This window comes from Rhinoraja longicauda, unplaced genomic scaffold (assembly GCF_053455715.1).
Source record: "Rhinoraja longicauda isolate Sanriku21f unplaced genomic scaffold, sRhiLon1.1 Scf000103, whole genome shotgun sequence".
Taxonomy (NCBI): Eukaryota; Metazoa; Chordata; class Chondrichthyes; order Rajiformes; family Arhynchobatidae; genus Rhinoraja; species Rhinoraja longicauda.
The window spans coordinates 260942-278128 of NW_027601321.1; positions in this window are offsets into that span (position 1 = coordinate 260942).

The window sequence follows — 17187 nt, forward strand, 5'->3', positions numbered from 1 at the left end:
AATGTAATGACAAGAACGGCTACCATCCGAGTGATGGGACAACTGAGGAATGCCGATAGGTACATAATGAATGGCGAAGACACCGTGGGCAGAATGTTCTTCCCCCTGTAGTGCGTGTCTCTGTGGTCCTGAATCAAACTCGTTCAGGAGAATATCTGGACAAGAACGTCAACCTACAATGTTTGTTGATCAGAGACATTAATCACGACAGCTCTGTGGCGTTTAGAATTGTTGGCTCTATGGCTTTCAGGTTATGCAACAAAATCGGAGTGAGGTGCAGATATTAACAGCGCGGAAGTGGCGAGAGGCGGTGTTCCGGCTGTTGCTTGCTGGGAAAGATTTGCAAAAAAAATAACAACAGTGGAACTGAAACCAGCGGAGACGTTTCATCCGGTTTGGCGCGTTCCAATCATGTTCAGCTATATGCTGTGAAACGTGCGAATGAAATCCCCATTAATCATTCATCAGCCCACCTGCCCAACATGTCAAGATCCTGTTGCAATTTTGACAACCATCTTCGCCATTTATAATACCACCCACTTTAGTGTCATCTGCAAACTTATTAATTATGCCTTGCTGTTCGCATCCAAATCATTGATATAGATAACAAACAGCAATGATCATACCGATCTAGCTTCAGAATTGAGGGACAAAGGTTTAGGGGTAACATGAGGGGGAACTTCTTTACTCAGAGGGTTGTGGCTGTATGGAATGGGCTTCCGGTGGAAGTGGTGGAGGCTGGCTCGATTTTATTATTTAAGAGTAAATTGGACAAGTATATGGATAGGAGGGGATTGGAGGGTTATGGTCTGAGTGCAGGTAGATGAGACTAGGTCAGGGAGAATGGTCGGCGTGGACTGGTAGGGCCGGACAGGCCTGTTTCCATGCTGTAGTTGTTATATTGTTATATGTTATATGATATCTACATGGCCCACCGTCCAAATTCCAAATTCAAGATCGTCTCCGACCATAATATGTCCATTTTCTAAAGATTCTAAATTATTATCCGCTATTCGTTGTACTCTGGGTCTCTCGGGTGTCCATTTCATGGCAGCGAGTTTCCGATCTGCAGCTTACATTTGAACTTCGAGTGCCCTGCCGTTACATCATATTATTTGATGTCACCTTCGTGTTATTCATTAGCTGTCGTTTTGTACATATGTTGTATATGTATACTTGTGTGTGTGTGTGTGTGTGTGTGCGTGCGTGTGCGTGCGTGTGCGTGTGCGTGTGCGTGCGTGTGCGTGTGTTGCCGCATGTTGCCGCATCTCCACACAGAGCCCTAACCCTCTACTGCTCTCGCCCAATAAAGTCAGCATTATTTCCTTTCCCTCCAATTTGTTATCTTATAGTACCACAATTTACAATCGCACGACAACAATGTGGGGCCCAATAGAACAAATGTAGGTAGCAAAACTAAACATCCCGGGTTTGCAGCCATGTGGTTCTATGTAGCCCCCTGCTCGCTGTGTCGTGTGTTGGAGGGAATTGTGTGCCTGACCAGTACCCTGAATCTGGCTTCACACGAGGACCAGTCGCACTCAGAATTATGGCCCAAATCAGGGGAAGACAGTAAGAAATCTCATAGAGATGCGGTGGTTTTCTCAAACATTTACAGAACTTCATAGAGCTTCACAGCGTATACTGGAAAACATTCTGAGAGGACCCACATTTTTCACGCATTCACAGCAGTTACAGTTTCTATAGCTCGCGTCACAATGGTTCCATGCGCATTTTACATTTTTGAAATGATACACATGACAATTAAACACGTTTGCTTTTACTCTCTTAATATGTAAGATTTTGGGTTAAATATATGACAAACTTGCCAAATTTCTAATGACTTCCATAATTTGCGACGTCACCTTTACACACAAGATCTCCCGCTTCCAGGAGTGAAATCTCTGCTGCGGGTATTTGATGGGACACTTCCCTGAAATGACCAAGGACGTGGTTTTAATCACGGTTCACTGATGGACCATTGAGTACGGGTTATCTCCCAACTATCTTGTCTGTCCCTATCAGAAACCCAGTGTTGGAACTCGTCCGTCCATCACCTTCCCAGAGGATTGTCTTTAGATTATTGATTCGCTGTGGATTATGCAAACTCCGTGATGTATGCCATCCCTTATTTGGGCATCTTCGTTTTTTTAATGGAAACCACGATCACTGACTAAATCTTTGGCGGAAATGAGTCGGGGAGCCAAGCGGATATTTTGTAAACGTGTAGTTTGGATGCTCTGTCAATATGCTGGTTCGCCAGCCTTGGTGTTCCTCTGATCGCTCACAGTGAGAAATTATATTTATTGCGAAATTAACCTTGGAGTTCAAGGAAAGAAGTGTGTTGACGGCACAAGAACTGACTGAGTCGGGGTACCCACCGAACAGTGTTAGAACTGTTTAATCTACTTGGGGATATACACTAATTTGGACAACGCTAGACACAACTAGAGGTCAAAAATGGGATGAGCACTATCCAACTAAATTCCCCGTATTTGCAACGAAGCTGCGGGAACAGCGGAAAATAGTCTCGCAGCTATGAGAGCGTCTGCCTCATGACGCTACAGACCCGGGTTCAGTCCTAACCTCGCATGCTGGCTTGTGGACTTTGCGCTTTCTCTCTGTGACCACATAGGTTTAGCCTGAAAATATATGTTACCTCCCACCTTCCAATGACAAGCAATGTGGACGTTGTGCGTCCTCTGCGAATTCCTCCGATAATGCCCCTTAATTCCGAATTGGGTAGAAGGGCTCTGGGATTAATCCAATGTATGGAGAATAGAATCAATGTCAGATTAGTGTAAGTGGATGGTTAATGCCGAGCGCGGTCACAATGGGTGCCGAGTCTGTTTGCGTAAAGCATTTCAACAGTTCTGGTTCTAATATTTGATTATGATGCTTTAGATGCTCCAGTTTTCATTATTTTTCAGTGCTTAATTAATCTTATCAGTCGAGGAAGGGGATATGTTAACACAGTCAACAATTGCATTCTAAACATCTTCTGTGTCACCGCATATATGCACGTGTTTGTGCAACTGCTAAGTAATTGAAGCATGAATCCTATTTCCGATACAAAGGTAGGGAGGGAAAAAAAACATTCTTCGAAATAACACACACGTCTACTTATTATATAAAATGTAAATGTTGCCCATAACAGAACGAAATTTCCGGAGATAAATAACAACAATATCACGGATTTCCTTCGATTCACCATTTCGGGATCACTGGGGCTCTTCGCACTTTTCTGGTCCCGGAGTCTCCTGCGGGCTCTGCTGACCACCAAAATATGTCTCACCGTTAAAGCATTGAGCAGCAGAATCAACACAAACGGGACACAGGGGGTGAGAATATAATGAAGAGACTCAATCGTTGACCAGGTAATTGAAGTCATAACACGGACATCCATGTAACAAAACCAGGGGGTATTCGCCAATCTGTACCAAGGTGTATATATGAAATACCAGTAAACATTCTTGGCGCTGCTCAGTACACTCACTGTGCTCAGAACCACAGCCGCTGTTTTCTCGGTGCAATATCTATGCTTCAATTTTTGGCAACAGATGGCAACAAATCGGTCAAAGGTGAAGGAGACGGTGAACCACACAGAACAGTCGGTCACTGTGTAAAGCAAGACGGCGTGGATATTACACAGGGGGATGAGCTTCACAAAATATAGGCGATGAGCAATCGGAATCTGTCTCAATATCAGGTCAAAGATAATGACCAGTAGATCTGCCGCTGCCATGGCCACCAGGTAGCGGGTCACACATCTGGAGAGGCCACACTTTCCTCGAGACAGGACCACAATTGTCACCAGATTCACTGTGATGCAAAAAGAATGATCATATTTTTAGTGCAAGATGATTGCAACCTCCGCATTATGTGCTTTGCATGAGTTAAACACCGTGAACAAACACACTTTACTTTTATGAAGTTCATCAGCAATTTCACCATAGCATCTGTGTGATTCCGAAAGCAAAGAGCAATGTTGTGGGTTAAGGGTTAATAATACGATGCGGGTAATGCACTGCGCAATATAAATATCCGTAGCAACAAAGCGGTCCGTTTATGTTGTGTGAATGCGTGTAGATCACCCCTGACATGTGGTTCAGTATTAGACAGGGACCCAAAATTACATTAGCGTGACTCAGATTGGCGTTTACCATGCAGTTGGTAAATATAGATTAACTTCCATTTTGCAATTCACCCAGATGATGCTTATCTTTGACTTGGTTACTGATGGGAATGTGTGATTTCTGGTATATTTGTGATTGGAGTAATTGCAATTGCAATTGAGGAATGAGTGTGATATCGAATGATCGCACACTTGCTAAGTTACACAGTTACCATAGAGAGAGGGAACAAAGCCCGTTCTCCTAGCACTGTGAAGTGCATCACACAACATCTCGATGACGTGCAACTTTCTCTTCAAAGGAAGTTTTGGAAATCAATCAATCGAACTAAACGGCAAACATGAAACGCAGATTTTAATCGCAAAGAGAAGATCAGTTGATGCAAAGAGGAGACTGGGATGATTTCGACAGAAACATGATTAGGTTCGAAATGGTTAATAATTCACATTGAGTCTGCAGTTCTAAACCCGCTCCGCAATTCACCCGGTCCTGCTGTGGTAATGTAAGCCACGAAATCCCCCATTGGAAGGGCACTGAATTGAAACATTGACCGGCACAGCTGCTGCCCCACTTACTAATGGGGTTCCTTTAACATTTAGCATTTCCACCATCCACTGTGACTTTGTGTGTTCCATCAATTCAGCTGGAACTGGTCAATGGGCATAATGGATTCAATACAACGTGACTGTGCTCGATGTTAACCAGTGCAAACACCGGGAAGTTGCAGATCACTCTGCGTTTAATCCTGCAAAATACGATGTTCAAAGTGACAGTCACAGCAAGAATGGTTCGCGCATTAATAATCCCTCGGCAGTGCGATCACTGAATTTGAAATTAAAAGAGGCAGTTTCGAGAGACATACAGCCAGATTCTCAAATATGCACAGCGTAAACGACAGCTCTCCTCACTTACCCGGAACACCGACAATAGCCAGGATCGGGTAGTATATCTTTTGGATCTCGTATATGACTCTAACAATCTGTAGTTCGCCCATCTCCTTGTCACCTCTTATCCTATTTGATTGTGGAATATCTCATTGAAAAGGTTCCCTTATTTGAAGGAAAGGGATTATCCCTGCGGGACCGTTGGGTGTCATCGTTTCATGTTGATCACAGTCCCTGAGCAAACCTATTGTTCACAGAGTGTTGCATAATATTGTGAAGTCTTCGACAAGGTTCCACATAGGGGATTAGTGGGCAAAATTAGAGCACATGGTATTGGAGGTAGGGTACTGACATGGATAGAAAATTGGTTGACAGACAGAAAGCAAAGAGTGGGGATAAATTGGTCCCTTTCAGAATGGCAGGCAGTAACTAGTGGGGTGCTGGGACCGCAGCTATTTACAATATACATTAATGACTTTGATTAAGGGATTAAAAGTACCATTAGCAAATTTGCAGACGATCCAAAGCTGGGTAGTAGTGTGAACTGTGAGGGAGATGTTATGAGGTTGCAGTGTGACTTGGACAGGTTGTGTGAGTGGGCAGATGCATGGCAGATGCAGTTTAATACAATACAATACAATACAATATATCTTTATTGTCATTGTACCCAGGGGTACAACGAGATTGGGAATGCGCCTCCCATACGATGCAATAATTTAAGTAATTTAGACAACAGCAACCCAACGAAACGAAACAATTGTAACAGTTTTAGACAGGGTAAAGTGCAAGTTGATCTATGCGTTGTGGCCATCCGGCTCAGCAGGACCGGTTCATAGCAGCTATGGCCCTGGGGATGAAGCTGTTCCTGAGTCTGGAGGTGCGGGCGTAGAAGGCCTTGTATCGTCTGCCCGATGGAAGGAGTTCGAACAGACTGTTGCAGGGGTGTGAAGAGTCTTTGTGGATGTTGGTGGCTTTTCTGAGGCATCGTGTGTTGTAGATGCCCTCCAAGTCTGGTAGCTGTGTTCCGATGGCCCTCTGAGCTCTGTGGACTACCCGCTGTAGAGCTTTCCTTTCTGCCTCCGTGCAGCTGAGGTACCACACAGGGATGCCATGCGTTAGGATGCTCTCTATGGTGCAGCGGTAGAAGGTCGTCAGCAGCTGTTGGGGTAGACCAGACTTTTTCAGTGTTCTTAAGTAGAACAGTCTTTGTTGTGCCTTCTTGACCAGCGCAGCGGTGTTATTGGACCATGTTAGGTCCTCCGAAATGTGAGTGCCCAGAAACATGAAGCTGGACACTCTCTCCACACTGTCCCCGTTGATAGAGATCGGGGCATATTCCCCGTTACGTGACCTACGGAAGTTGATGATCAGCTCCTTGGTCTTGGTGGTATTTAGGGACAGGTTGTTATCCTGAGCACCAGTCCGCCAGGTTCTGCACCTCCGCTCTATAGTTTGTTTCATCCCCGTTGGTGATAAGCCCGATCACCGTTGTGTCGTCTGCAAACTTGACAATGGTGTTGGTGTCGAATGCAGGAACACGGTCGTGTGTGAAGAGGTAGTAGAGCATGGGGCTCAGAACACAGCCCTATGGTGTGCCGGTACTCAGGGTGATAGTGGGGGACAGGTGCGGGCCCATTCTCACTGCCTGCGGTCGTTCCAGCAGGAAGTCCAGGATCCAGTCACATAATGAGGAGCTGAGGCCTAGCTGGTGGAGTTTGGTGATGAGCTTGGTGGGGATGACCGTGTTGAAGGCGGAGCTATAGTCTATGAATAGCATCCTCACGTACGTGCCCTGTCTCTCTAGGTGAATCAGGACAGTGTGAAGAGCCAGAGAGATGGCGTCCTCTGTGGATCTATTTGCCCTGTATGCAAATTGATGTGGGTCCAGTGAGTCAGGGATGTTGGATTTGATGTGTGAGAGTACCAGCCTCTCAAAGCACTTCATGACTATCGGCGTTAGGGCAACCGGGCGGTAGTCGTTCAGGTTGGAGAACTACTTTGGTGGTAAGAATAGGAAGGCAGAGTATTATCTGAATGGTGTCAAGTTAGGAAAAGGGGACGTACAACGAGATCTGGGTGTCCTAGTGCATCAGTCATTGAAAGGAAGCATGCAGGTACAGCAAGCAGTGAAGAAAGCCAATGGAATGTTGGCCTTCATAACAAGAGAAGTTGAGTATAGGAGCAAAGAGGTCCTTCTGCAGTTGTACAGGGCCCTAGTGAGACCGCACCTCGAGTACTGTGTGCAGTTTTGGTCTCCAAATTTGAGGAAGGATATTCTTGCTATTGAGGGCGTGCAGTGTAGGTTTACTAGGTTAATTCTCGGAATGCCGGGACTGTCGTATGTTGAAAGACTGGAGCGACTAGGCTTGTATACACTGGAATTTGGAAGGATGAGAGGGGATCTTACCGAAACGTATACGATTATTAAGGGGTTGGACACGTTAGAGGCAGCAAACATGTTCCCAATGTTGGGGGAGTCCAGAACAAGGGGCCACAGTTTAAGAATAAGGGGTATGCCATTTAGAACGGAGATGAGGAAAAACGTTTTCAGTCAGAGAGTTGTGAATCTGTGGAATTCTCTGCCTCAGAAGGCAGTGGAGGCCAATTCTCTGAATGCATTCAAGAGAGCTACATAGAGCTCTTAAGGATAGCGGAGTCAAGGGGTATGGGGAGAAGGCATGAACGGGGTACTGATTGAGAATGATCAGCCATGATCACATTGAATGGCGGTGCTGGCTCGAAGGGCCGAATGGCCTAATCCTATTGTCTATTGTCTATTGAAGTAAGTACCATGTGGTTATTCAGGTGAAGCACAACGCCGAACAATTGTTCAGGCACTTCGGAGAAAACAAATATTCATCACGATTTCTGCAAACCGCTCATTTCCCAGCCTCAGCCGATTAGACTTTATCTGTTACAGTTAAATCAAAACCGAAATATCTACATGGAACGTTGCGTTACGACCCCTCTATTTTTTTTCTTGTTTGCTTTCGCCAAAAGCCTTTTCGCCCATCAGATCTGCCTGCGATTGCACCTTCGGGAACCACGCACCTGCACTCCTACACCCCTGGCCTGGGCTCCACAAGACTCGCCAGATGCCTACCATTCACTGTGTAAGCCCTGCCCATGTTAGTCTTACCAAAATTTCACATCCCTTTGTATTAAATTCCATCAACTTTTCCTCAGCGCACCTGACCAATCGATCAAGACTTATCGGATTTTGCTGGCTTTACCTAGCATTAAACGTTATTCCCTTCTCGTGTGCATTAGTTATACACTGTAAATTGATCGATTGTAATCATGCTTTTCTGCTGACTGGTTAGCACGCAACAAAAGCTTTTTACTGCACGTCCGTACACGTGACAATAAACTAAACACAACTGAACTGAAGATCCTGCTGCAATGTTTTTCACAACCATTCTCACTATCTGCACAACTACCCACATTTGTACCATGTAGTCACATAATGTGTTCACAACCTGGTCCCCGATATATCCCGTCATTGATCAAGGACCTACAGACAACATTCGTTTCAAAGTGCCCCGCATTCCCATTAGCTCCTCCAGGTGCTATCACCCGTCGACACACCTTAAACAGTCAAATCAGCCGAACAACACCCGAGTCTTTCAAGTATCGGAGGAACTCTGGGGACACTGGTAGAATCCATGAGGTTTCAGGGAGAGCGTTCAAACTCCACACTATCAGCACTACGTGTTCGGATTGAAACCGCAGTGATTTGCCAGCAGCTCTACAAGTTCCACCAATGTGAAGTTTGTTTTCCAGTACTTGGCGGTTTCAGTGAGTTTATTCTTTGCAGGTGAAAGTTGGGCTTTATGTGATTGGCACGTATCCTGAATTGTTCCATACAAACGAGAATTAAACAAGGTGATTGATCAAGTTTCCTGTAGTTTCCCGTTCGCTTTTGAAAATCTCAGCAAAAGGTTGTTGAGGGCAGAGCTGAGGACGGCGTATATATGGATTTGATCATGGTATTTGAGAAGGTACGCGTGGCAGGCTGCTCCGAAAGGCTGCATGGCTTGGGAACAAAAGACATCTAGCCGAATAGATAGAAAATTGGATTCATGGAAGGAAGCAGAAGGTGACGGTAGAACGTTGTTTTTCGGACTGGCAGCCGGTGAGTAGTGGGTGCTCCAGGGTTCGGTGCTAGGCCCATTGCTGTTTGTTATCTATATCAATGATTTGGAAGAGAATAGACAAGGCACAATTAATACGTTTGCAGGTGACACTAAAGTGGGTGGTATTATAGATGGCGAAGATGGTTGTCAAAATTGCAACAGGATCTTGACATGTTGGGCAGGTGGGCTGATGAATGGTTAATTGGGGATTTCATTCGCACGTTTCATAGGATATAGCTGAACATGATTGGAACGCGCCAAACCGGATGAAACGTCTCCCATGGTTTCAGTCCCACTGTTGTTATTTTTTTGCAAATCTTTCCCAGCAAGCAACGGCCGGAACACCGCCTCTCGCCCCTTCGACGCTATTAAAATCTGCACCTCACTCCGATTTTATTGCATAACATCTGAAAGCCACAGAGCCAACGAATCTAAACGCCACATAGCTGTGGTGATTAACGTCTCTGATCAACAAACATTGTAAGTTGACGTTCTTGTCCAGATATTCTCCTGAACGAGTGTGACTCAGGGCCACAGAGACACGCACTACAGGGGGAAGAACATTCTGCCCACGGTGTCTTCGCCGTTCATTATGTACCTGTCGGCATTCCTCAGTGGTCCCATCACTCGGATGGTAGCCGTTCTTGTCATTCCATTTCAAAGATTCATCTTAACTTTTTCAAGCGCTGACAGTGCCTGCATCCATCACCAACTTACCCCGTCATCTAAAGCGCCTGCGCTCCGATTATGGCAACCTATGCTACGGCGATACGTTTCTCTCGTCTCTAGTCTCGCTACGGCCCTCGTAGGTTTGTGAACTTCAAACAGAACCCCACTCCTGGTTCATCTCTGATTCTAAACGCACTTGCCTCGCCTGTACTCGCGGGCAGCAGTCACCACTTCTTCTGGCATCGTAGTCCACCTACACCCTCTGACGGTTACGCAGTCCGCGATTCGACCCCATATTTCAAATGTGACTTTGTGTTACAAAGTTGTAACGTGACATCCTGCTGTGCGGCCTGGGTCGCGGAGATTCATCTCACCACTCTGCTAAAACAAGACCATGGAATCCCTCTATGCGAGTCCTCTTTTCAACCGCAGGGGACGACGATTTCACCATTTCGCTGAGAATGTGCGTTCTATGCGCCAAGGAATACCAGATGTCCGTTCAAGTAATATCCCCTACACCCGATCTTACCCCTCCCCCACACTGGTGCACAAATATTTCTCCCATGCCTTGTCACCCTGCTACTTCCTCCTCCTCGTACGCATATATCCCTTCCCCGAGATCCTCAGTTCCCTTTCAGATTCCCACTACTCCCTCCCATAACGTCCACTTCCACCATCTTCCTCGCTGCGGTTTACATTCAATTCCTCAACTTATCTCCTTATTTCACAGCCTTTGTTTTCTTTTCATCTCTCACCCTTGTCGGCGTCTCCACTCATCGGTCCTACATATACACCGATGAGCCAAAACATTATAACCTGATAAGCTAAAGCATTATGCCCTAATATGCTGTTGGTCCTCCGTGTGCAGCCCCATACGCAGCAGGACGCGATGCGCTGTGTATTGTGACACATTCCTCCCGTGACCGCCATTACCATTTTCTGTGACTTGTGCCACAGTAGACCTTCTGTCGGTTCGGACCAGACGGAATAGCCATCGTGCCCTCGCGCATCGCAACACCCTATCTGTAGGAGCCATTTACGTTTAATTTAGTTACTGTCATTGTATTATGGCTATGTTTAATATTTCTAGTTTCTGTCTTTTTTTGCATGCTTGTGGGTGTGATTTGATACGTAATGGGGAGTGTCTATATGGGAGGATGCTAGCGTAGCGACAGAGATTGTGGGTCAGTTTAGTCTGGAGGATGGAGAGACTACAGTTTTTTACCACACCCGCGCCAGTCACCCTCACGTCTGCCACACGCTCGACTGCCACACTCTTTGGGATTTATTGCACGATTTACACTATCAGCCAAGTTAATTTTGCAGGATCTCTGTAACAAGAAACTTGGATGGCATGAGAGTATAACGCAAATCTTCTCTCAGCGATGGACAGAGTGGTTAGAAAATCTCGACAAGATCTCGGACCGGTTAGGGTTAGGACCGGTGTATGAAGGCGACAAACTTTGGTCGAATCAGATTTGCACACCTGCATCACCTTTCTGATGCAAGTGAAAGTGGTTACGGTACTGTTTCATATCTGAGACTGGAAATGATATTAATGATGTACATGCTGCATTCTTAATGGGAAAGGCCAGAGTGGCACCATTGAAGCAAATGACGATTCCCAGAATGGAGCTTGCAGCCGCAGTCTTAGCTGTCAGAATTTACATATTGCTGCAAAAAGAACTGCAGCTTAAGCTGGAGGAATCTACCTTCTGTACTGATAGCATGACAGTGCTTAGGTACACCAACGTTGAAAATAAACGCTTCCTAACATTTGTCGCAAACAGGATCTCTTTTATAAGGTATGCTACTAATGTATCACAGTGGAAGTATATTAATACCAAGGAAAATCCTGCGGATGAAGCCTCTAGAGGATTAACAGCAGACCGCTTCTTAAGCAGTAAGAGATGGATCAATGGGCCAGAGTTTCTATGTAAACAGACCGAGAATGGACAAAGTCTAACCTGGAAATTGAAATCTCTGCTAATGATCCGGAGATCAAGGAAGACATCTTAGTGAACGCCATTATTAAGGACCCATTAGATTCAACAAACTATTTAATTACCCATTTCTCATCATGGAATAAGTTGAAGACTGTAGTGGCTTAGTTTCGTAAATTAAAAACAATGCTTTTGCAGTGGACTCGTAAGAAAAATGAAACGCGGGCTCCTATAAGTGGCTTTGAAACGGATCCTGGCAAGCTGAAAGAAAAGGTTGAGTATCGTACCGGGGACAGTGTTTATGTCCGGCTGATCTTTTTAAGGCAGAAAATGCAGTTATCTCTTTCTGTCAAATACAAGAATATAAGGAAGAGCTATCAGCATTACAAGCTGGTGAACGTGGTGTTAAAATAAGTAGTTTTTTATACAGGCTTGACCCGATACTGGATAAAGGACTTCTGAGAGTAGGTGGTCAGCTAAATAAACTAGCGGTGCCTGAAGAAGCTAAGCATCCTATTATTCTCTCGAAGGACTTTCATATTTCAACATTGCTGTTACGACATATTCATGAACAGATCGGACATGGAGGAAGAAATCACATCTTGTCAAAACTTCGTAAAAAGATACTGGAGGTCATGCCAGACGTTAAAGGTTTTTTGTGTACTGTACGACTTCAGACTAAGGACATCATCTTGGTAAGACCGATAACCAAGATATGTCTGCTTCTAGAAGGTGAAGGAGAAGATTGAAGAATCGTTAAAGAAGTTTGAATGCCAAAATATAATGCATATTACTTTTGTCTTTGATAAATATTAAGCTTTTATAGCTCCTTTTAGTATCTATTGCTAATTGCTTCGTTATATACGCAGAACAATTAGGGGCCGGTGTGTAGGAGCCATTTACGCTTAATTTAGTTACTGTCATTGTATTATGGCTATGTTTAATATTTCTAGTTTCTGTCTTTTTTTGCATGCTTGGGGGTGTGATTCGATACGTAATGGGGAGTGTCGACATGGGAGGAGACTAGCGTAGCGACAGAGATTGTGGGTCAGTTTAGTCTCGGAGGATGGAAAGAATACATTTTTTTACCACATTCATGTCTGCCACACTCTCGACTGCCACACCCTCGACTGCCACATTGGCGCCAGCTACACTCACAAGGAGCACACGGTAACGACTACACGGTTTTTATTGTATTGCTTGAAGAAAAAACAGTTGATAAGAACGAAAAGTTATGAATTACTCTTTTGATTTGTGCTACTTTAATAAAGACCAATTAATTAAGAAACAGCGTTTGGAAGATTCGTCTTTCTTATCTCGGAGTGCGGTGTGTGCGTAAGCTATACCATTCCATCCCCGAGCAGTAATGGCTATCGAAGTTGGACTTTGAGAATGTATAGAAACTGCCATTACACTGTCTGTCGCCGGTTTGTGGTTTATCCCTTCTCGGACCACTGTCGGTAGGTACTCACCACTGCTGACCGGGAGCACCCCACAAGCCTTGCCATTTCAGAGATGCTCTGACCCAGTCGTCTGGCCATAACAATTTGGACCTTGTCAAAGTCGCTCATTTCCTGCCCATTTCTCCTGCATCTAGCACATCAACTTCAAGAACTGACGGTTCACATGCTGCCTAATTTCTCCTACCCCTTGACAGTGTCATTGTAAGATTATCAATGTTATTCATTTCGCCTGTCAGTGGTCATAATGTTTTGGCTCATCCGCCTATCATTTCCGGACATTGGCCCACCTCCTACTCTCTGTTCCAGGTTTCTCGCCCGACACTCTCAGTATGAAGAAGTGCCCCGACATGGTGTCGTCTGTCCGTCCACTCCAGAGGTGGAGCCTCAGCCGCTGGTTTTGTCCAGCCTTTTATTTCGCTTCGCTGGCTGCTTTGGCCTTGCTTCCTTGTCCCAGATATGCGGAGGATGGAATGGAATTGGCCACTGCAAATCGTAAAGAGCACAACAGGCTCAACATTTTTTTGCGGGTGAAATACGTATGAGATACGTTTAAACAGCCGGCGCCGACAAGATGGCCTGCAGATTTTTAAATGTACTTGGATTTATGGCTTCCTGATCTTATATTCTATGTGCAGTTTAATACCCTCCATCCTTTTATGAGTCTCCGTATCAAACTACGTTGTTGCCATTCTGTATCCTTGGACATGTGGTGGACACTTCATACACAGTTGCGAAAATCCTCATTTTCTGTCATATATATCCTAGCGCTACAAGGCCTCCAAAAACGTAACACCTGAAGCAAGGAGGGGGTTCATCCTCGTTTGTGGGCCTCCTGTTAATTAGACAGGAAGCCTGATCTGCGGATCCAGAGAAGGTTCTGCAGATAACGAGCTCGTTGTTGCACTGAGCGCCCAAAGCGCCATGTCTCTTCCAAGTCAATTGTTATGGATGACGGGCGGGGCATTGGAGCAATTGCTGTGCCTTTGATTCACAAAATACTATTCAAACCGAATTACAAGTTCACTGTTTAACCGTGGGCGAATGTGGCGTTTTGATTCACTTGGGGATATTGTGCAGAGAGCTATTGCTATCGATTGAACCGAGAAATCCCCGTGCAAAACTTGAAATAAGCCCAGTGCCAACGTGTATGATTGAGAAGTGTTCCAAGGGATAAAATGGTGACGTGAAACGTATAAGTTTGCTTGAATTAAATACACGCTAAATTAGTTTTACATTACCTTTGAAAATGAAATGGACGGTCGCGACTCGATTTCTCTCCCGCTGTCAGAACAGTCCCATCAGTCGGATTCTTCAGCGTGAACATCTTAAATACTGTAAAGCTAAGGAAGTTAACAGAGACACAGACCATGTTGGAATCACCCAGCAGGACAGATAATCCGTGGGCGAACGAGAAACTATTGCAGACTCAGGTCAGGGACCCTTCATAGAACGATGAAAGAGGAAACGAAGACAGTCTTAAGCAGGAGAGAGGTGGTGACGAATGGGCAATACAATAGGAACGTCGCCGGCTGGGTGAGACCAAGGGACTCAACGTGGCAGTTTAGAAGTACATTCAAAACATAGAACATAGAGCAATACATATACTCATCTGAAAGCCTTTTACATGCCAGTATTTAAACTGGTTCCACTGCCAGCACTGGCAGCGTGTTCCAGATGCAAACGCCCCTCTGTGTAAAATGTTCCTGCCCCGCACACATTCCTTAAAACATTGTCCATCTCACATTAAATCTATGCTCTCTAGCTGTACTCTGTTATAAATATAAAATGGAGAAATAAGACAGGTAAGAAAGTGAAAGACCACTTCACAGGGAGGAAATAAGAATATGGATATGAAGAGGAAGATGGCTCTGATGTTTCACCTATTTCTCAAAATTCAAAGTTCTTCTACCTGATCTCCCCGCCAACCTACGTTCCAGTGAAACTAATGCAACTTCGTTCAATTTCCCCCTACAGCTAATAATCGCTAAGCCAGGCAACATTCTGGTCAATATCTTCTTCGACCTCTCCAAAGCTTCCACATTTTTCACATAATGGGGCGCCAGAATCCTCGAAATGCGGAGTCGTCAAAGCTGTAACATTACTTGTTGACTTAATGGACAATAGATAATAGACAATAGGTGCAGGAGTAGGCCATTCGGCCCTTCAAGCCACCACCACCATTCAATTTGATCATGGCTGATCCTTTTCAATCAGTACCCCGTTCCTGCGTTCTCCCCATAGCCCCTGACTGCGCTACCCTAGCTCTCTCTTGACTTGACTAGCTCCCTCTTGAATGCATTCAGAGCATTGGCCTCCACTGCCTTCTGAGGCAGAGAATTCCACAGATTTACAACTCTCTGACTGAAAATGTTTTTCCTCATCTGAGTTCTAAATGGCCTACCCCTTATTCTTAAACTGTGGCCCCTTGTTCTGGACTCCCCCAACATTGGGAACATGTTTCCTGCCCCTAACGTGTCCAACCCCTTAATAATCTTATACGTTTCGATAAGACCCCCTCTCAATGGTGTTGAATGCAGAGCTAAATCCACAAACCAAATCTTGCTTAAGTCCCCTCGCGGTACAGGTGCTGGAGGATGAACTGCAGGCCTAGGTTGACTGAATATCCTTCCTTTCCCCGAATATCCATGCATATTGCTATGCAAAAACACTGCAATAGCTGGGCGGACCACCTACTGCTATTAGTGCAGAAACGTTGCGCACAACGGGCTTATGACTGGCTCACGGGAGGGGGTATGGCACGGTCTGAATGGACGAGAAACGCCATAAATGACCGTGTCAGGCGCCCTTCCAGGAAAAGAGAACCCCGGTTTCGAACGGTGCCAGGTGAACAACAGGATACGATCCGGCCGCGTGCTCTGCTGTGTACACGGGGTTTGAGAGTGCATTCGATGATACGCGAGTCTATGTGATGGCTCTGGTGGCTCGTGTCAAATGGCCGAGCTTGTGGCGGCCACCCTTCCCTTATCCAACGACAATACCAGTCCGACTGCACACCGACTCCTGGGCGATTGCCAACGGTCCGGCCGAGTGGCACATCTCCAGTGGTACATTTCTTCAGTGTCACATCTCTTCAGTGTCAGTACACTCAATGCAGCCCAGCTTCCATAGCAGAGCAATCACATCAATGCTGCTCAGCCACTGTCCGCTAACATAATGTCAGCATTCCAATCCAGCGAGGTTGCAGGAAGTTCAATCGTGCTGTCTCAATGTCTTTAGTGCGGAAAGCCCACACCAATGCAGCTCGCTGCTCAGTGCCACCTTGGTCATGATGATGCAGCACCAGTGTAATTGATCCACTTCAATGCAGGGCATTTATTTCCCAAAGCAGCCCACTTATGTTGATGCAATTTGCCACATCGCAAAGCACGACCGCCTCTCCCACTGTCATCTGGTTGAGCCAACACAATGCAACTGCCCTGGGGTGGGGGGTCCTGCCAGCAAGGCCACTCTTTCCCCTCCCCTCTTCTCATCTACCTACATCCCTACCTCTATCCATATTTCGCTCGTCCGGTTCTTTCCTTATGCAAATCGTCTTTGCCCCGTTTACATCAATTGCTTTTGTAACTTATTCTACCTTTCTACAAATCACTCATCCCCATCTTTATTCACTGATGACCCGCCAAGTTTTTCTCTACCCAATCTCTCTTTCAGCTTCCAAGACCCGACCCCAGTCAGTCAGCATCGGGGTCCCGACCTGAGGTTAGTCTCAGTTCTCTCTTCGCAGATGCCGCTTGCTAACCACAGTTCCTCCAGCATTTTATTTACCATAGGCGGGTGGCTTGCTTTCATCGGTCGGTGTAATGAGCACGAGTCGGCAAGTAATGTACAGCTTTGATGACTCCGCATTTCGAGGATTCTGTCGCCCCATTATGGGAATAATGTGGAAGCTTTGGAGAGGTCGAAGTAGATATTTACCAGAATGTTGCCTGGCTTAGCGA